The sequence below is a fragment of the Sinocyclocheilus rhinocerous genome, unplaced genomic scaffold (genome assembly GCF_001515625.1).
Source record: "Sinocyclocheilus rhinocerous isolate Xijiao unplaced genomic scaffold, SAMN03320098_v1.1 scaffold2285, whole genome shotgun sequence".
In the NCBI taxonomy this organism is placed as follows: Eukaryota; Metazoa; Chordata; class Actinopteri; order Cypriniformes; family Cyprinidae; genus Sinocyclocheilus; species Sinocyclocheilus rhinocerous.
This window is the reverse complement of record NW_015654060.1, coordinates 171,882-177,211: the sequence shown is the minus strand read 5'-3', so window position 1 is coordinate 177,211 and position 5,330 is coordinate 171,882. Positions and strand designations below refer to the sequence as shown.

Sequence of the window (5,330 nt, the reverse complement as noted above, 5' to 3'; positions counted from 1 at the left end):
AGACTGGATTTTCCTGTCTCCCACCAGAAGTACCTGTAAGTATAATTTACTGTAAGGTTTTAAATGTTAGATGTAGTTTTACATGCATCTGCCTTGATGGACGTTATCAAAAGAATGTCACATTATTTAGGGAAAAATGTTTACCATTTAAAAAAAAAAATTCTCATGACCCATATGCGTTTCAGTATTTTCTGGTTTGCTAAAGAGACACACTGGAGCTGAAAATGCAGTTGGTAAGTAAAAACTTAAAGTAAGTTAATGATGATGGTTTCAACATCAATTTTAAAATAATTAAAACATCTTCACTTCTTATAATAACTGTAATAAGAGTTTGGTTCATTTATTATTACATTGACATTACCAAAAATCTATATTGGTATTCTGTTGACAGCATGAGGACTCTGATGTGAATTTCACAATGGGGATGTTTGCTGTAGTCCAAATCTTAGTGTGATTTGTTCTTGTGCCCAGTTGCATGAAAGCCCTAAAGTTAAGAAAATCTTTGTCTTGTGTAGCCAGGCCTTCAGGCTGACAACAGAAGGTCTGAACCCCTTTGATTGGCCAAGGACCATCCGAGAGGCTGTCTGACTAACAGGTAAAGCAACCAATCACAGTTCATTGTGTGTAGCATCATCTTTAGGCACGTGTAAATGAAAAGTTGATGCCACTTCAATAACTGACTGACATGTAAAACTCTTGGACGTATTTTAAAACATTTATGCTTATACTCCAGTGTTTAGTTTATCATGGTATGCACTTATTGTCAAAGTTATAAATACAGCTGCTCTTTTTTTTTTCCTAAAGGGGATTTAGCGTCACAAGACACTTTGTTTTCCAGGCAGGGCGTTAAAGAACGCGACACACACGTCTCCCAAAAATCCTGTAGAATTCAACCAATCAGATGACTACTTTGAACCAGCTGAAGTGTTTCCATTTAAAGGGATAGTTCACGCAAAAATGAAAATTATATGATTAATTACTCACCCTTGTGTTGTTCCAAAGCTGTAAGAGCTTTGTTTATCTTCGGAACACAAATTAAGATATTTTTGATGAAATGAGCTTTCTGACTCTGCATAGACAGCAAGGGTCCTACCACGTTCAAAGCCCAGAAATGCAGTAAGGACATCGGTAAAATGGTCCATGTCATGTCAGTGGTTCAACCGTAATTTTATGAAGCTATGAGAATACTTTTTGTGTGCCAAAAAAACTAAAATAATGACTATATTCAACAAGTTTTCTCCCCCGAGTCACCCCCTGCCACCATTTTAGAGAGTACCACTACGTATGCGCGCTTTCCTCTGAACGTAAACAAGGTGCAGCACATGCGTGTCATTAAAGAACTTTCCTGAAGAAAAATGCAGTGTTAAGTGCGACATTATTCACAAACAGTGTTATTGGTGTCCTTTGTGGTTGTAACACTGATTGAGCAATTACATGAAACATGATGCATTTTGTTAATTTGTATTTTATGAAGGCTGGATCACACTACAATACCCTCTAGTTAAAGAAAATTCTATTCCAAATGTTGACAACATGAAGTAAATGTAAAACTAATCACTTGTTAAAGGGGTGGTTCACTGTTTTTTTTCTAGGCTTGATTGTGTTTATGGGGTGCAGTCTAACATGTGTTAATGCTTCCTTTTAAAAAAAAAAACGCATTATTTTTCACATAATTTACCTTTATTCCACACCGCTCTGTCCCTTCTCTGAGAAACGCGCTGATCATTTCCTGCTTTTATGAAGCCCCGCCCTCAGAAATAGAAACAGTTTTTGATTGAAAACAATCAAAATGTGTTGTGATTGGCTAAACCGCCTCTAGTGCGCATCTAGATGTCCCGCCCCTCACCTCAGCGGCATGTGCTCCGGTTGTATTGTAAACAACGGCATCGTTAATATCGCTTATCAGTTTGAGCCCGATTGAGAAGCAGAGGATTTTATTGAAGAGGATCGTGCAGAACCTGTGCAAGCACGGCTTTTAATGGTAGGCCTGTTTTTTGTTTTTTGTTGTCTCATACTTTTAGATACGCTGTTATTTGTAAATGTTACTGCTTATGTTAGCTTTTAATATATGGTTTTATCCTGATTAAAGCTTTAATACTGTACGGCAACTGCACGCGCGTCCATGTTTAACGCTTCTCAAAGCTATGTGGAAATAAGTGTATAAATGGAACAGTTCATTGTTGGAGATGAGCTGGTGAGCTGAATGAGAGAGAGAGAGAGATGCAGAGCAGCACATGTAGATTATATTATGCCAAATTATTGTATTATATTACTTAGATGTATATTTTGCATAGATTTGCTTAGATGTCCTGCGTTCGCACTGCCGCTGACACACAGAGATAAGAAAACAGATAAGATAAGATAAGATAGCAATCATATTTTGCCACACATTATTTTGTTTAGTTCAGAATCGTGGGAGAATCGTAAACTCTATTTGAGACAAAAAAATCGTGATTCTCAATTTATCCAGAATTGTGCAGCTCTACTGTACAGGCACCTCAGTGAGTGAATGTTCATCTCTTTCTCTTTACTACTAGTTATAGAATGAAATAAACATGAATGAGCATCTCATGCCCATATAATCGTTCAATCAGTGTTTCCATTGCAGAAAGCTTGTAAAGAATATCACATAGCATTACATTTACCTCAAGTAAGTCCATAGCTTGACAGAAATGAACTATAAAGAAAAGCTTTTTGCTATATATGCCTTATATTAGCTCATATATTCATCAAATTTTAGTTAACCTGTTAGTGATGTCTGGATACTTTAATGTGTTTAAATGTCATGATTCATGACAGTCAGTGAGTAAATGATTATATTTCAACAGTGAATTAGAGTAAAAGCATAATTTTGAAATTAGGTTTTCAAGTTAATGTAAAAACTACCCTATGTGCAATTTAAATGTTTGCATACAATTTTGTGAACTTTTCCACGACATTCTAATTTATTGAGATGCACCTGTATAATCTAAAAATTGCAATTTAATACTTTGGGCTCCGTTAAATTAAACCTTCAATATAGTAATGTGCAAGCAATTGGACTCCCTATATAATTTATGGCATTAGCTGAAATTTTTTATCCATTAAATAATTTTGATTATAGTTCATTTAAGAGAGACCCAATTTGTTCAGTAAACCACTGTTTACTAAAGAAAGCAATTTAGATTTTTTTTTTTCTGAACCATGATTTCAAAACCGATGGTATGTACCAATTTTTTTTTTTTTTCCTTTGGTGTTTTTGTTGTTGTTGTTGTTGAGCTGTAACTTCATTGAAATTATTTTTGGAACGTGATTAAAATGGACAATATTGCTGTCATGTCCTATTATAACCTACATTTTTATATAACATTAAATCCATAACAATATTTAATATGATTTGAAATAGTGTTCAGTTTGATTTAGTTTAATTTGACTAAAACGTGCAGATTATTGTACTTTCAGAACAAACAGCTTCCTGCGAATGTTGCAGCCCATCATGTCTGTATTCCTGGACATTGTTAAAGTTATCAGACATTTTGTTTTTCCCCTTCTTAACTTACTCAGTGTTCTTCCTTGGTGGTCCCCTGAGGGTCTCAGGACAGAAAAGGTGTGCTCTATGGATTAAACAGATCATGCATGTTATATTATCCGGTTTTAAATTGTGTGAAGGGCTGTGAATGAAGTTTTTCTCATTTTCATCTCCTTATGCTTATTAATGCTCTTGCACCTTGTGTGTTAGGTGGATATACACTCCAGCCGTGATGGTCTGCCTGAGAGACGCCCACTGGAGCTAAGAAAGTTGGAGTGGGTAAGATTTGCTTGTTACTCAGACAAGTAAATGCACATTAAAATTCTAGCTAATTGAATTTCAGAAAATAATAAAAACAAAGAAAAATATGTATTAAAATCTATTTTTAAAGTAAAATCATGGCATCAATGCCATCCAGAAGAAAAAAACGTCAGTAAATGGTAACATGCACACTATCAGTCAAAACTTTTTGAACAGTAAGATTTTTAATGTTTTAAAGAATTCTCTTCTGTTCACCAAGCCTGCATTTATTTGATCCAAAATACAGTACAATAACTGCTTTCTACAGTAGTCAACATTTGAAGTGGTTCAAAAAAGTTAATCAAAGTTGTCCTAAGACAAGAACACATTTTTGTTTTAGGTTTTATGACAACTTTGATGAAAGGTGCTGGTCCACTTCAAATGTTGACTACTGTATTTGATTATTTTAAAATGTAAATTTAAATCAAAGCTGAATTTTCAGCATCATTACTCCGGTCTTCAGTGTCACATGTTCCTTCAGAAATCATTCTAATATGCTGATTTGCTGCTTAAGAAACATTTATTATTATTATTATTTTCAATGTTTAAAATGGTTGAGTACAGTTTTTTCAGGATTCTTTGATGAATAGAAAGATCCAAATATCAGCATTTATGTGAAATAAAATTTTTTTAAAAATTCAAAAGCTTGGAGTCAGTATAATTTTTTTTCTTTTTGTGTGTGTGAATATTTAGAAATTAATACTTTTATTTAGCAAAAATGCTTTAAATTAATCAAAAGTGATGAGAAAACATTTATAATGTTACAAAAGATTTAGAAATTAATACTTTTATTTAGCAACAATGCTCTAAATTAATCAAAAGTGATGAGAAAACATTTTGTTAACAAAAAATGGTTGAGTACAGTTTTTTCAGGATTCTTTGATGAATAGAAAGATCCAAATATCAGCATTTATGTGAAATAAAATTTTTTTAAAAATTCAAAAGCTTGGAGTCAGTATAATTTTTTTTCTTTTTGTGTGTGTGAATATTTAGAAATTAATACTTTTATTTAGCAACAATGCTCTAAATTAATCAAAAGTGATGAGAAAACATTTATAATGTTAACAAAAGATTTCTATTTCAGATAAATGCTGTTCTTCTGAACTTTCTGTTCATCAAAGAAAACTGAAAGAAATCTACTCAACTAAAAGATATGAATTAAATTTTATATTCTTGAAATGAAATATATAAATTGTACTGAATGTTGGCTTACTTATTTTGCTGCGCATCCCTGTGTGTGCGTAATAAGTAAAGTGTACGCGCGTTGTGCACCCGTCTATAGGCTAACGCGCTCTTTAAATAACAAAGAAAAAATATTGCACCAGACTTTTGACCAGGTTTTTGTTGGTCAATGGCACAGTCTATTTCAGTTGCCTCAAAATAGCAACGCGCCAACAATGCGCCTGAACACACTCGTTTTCAGACCAGCACGCCCATGGGCGCACAAATGGGCGCAAATGCATTTGCTATTTAAACAACGTGGCGCAGGACGTGAAAATGACAACTGCGTCGGGCTGAAACT

The 5,330-nt window shown here is 33.8% G+C and overlaps 1 long non-coding RNA gene across 1 annotated transcript in view; it reads right to left on the bottom strand.

Annotated features, from left to right (window-relative positions):
• Window positions 1–3,706: 3,706 nt before the first annotated feature.
• Window positions 3,707–5,330, bottom strand: part of LOC107716754 (uncharacterized) — a 5,202-nt gene continuing 3,578 nt past the window's right edge. Inside the window, exon 4 of the long non-coding RNA XR_001637249.1 lies at window positions 3,707–3,769. This is a non-coding gene — a long non-coding RNA (uncharacterized LOC107716754). The remainder of the gene's footprint in view (window positions 3,770–5,330) is intronic.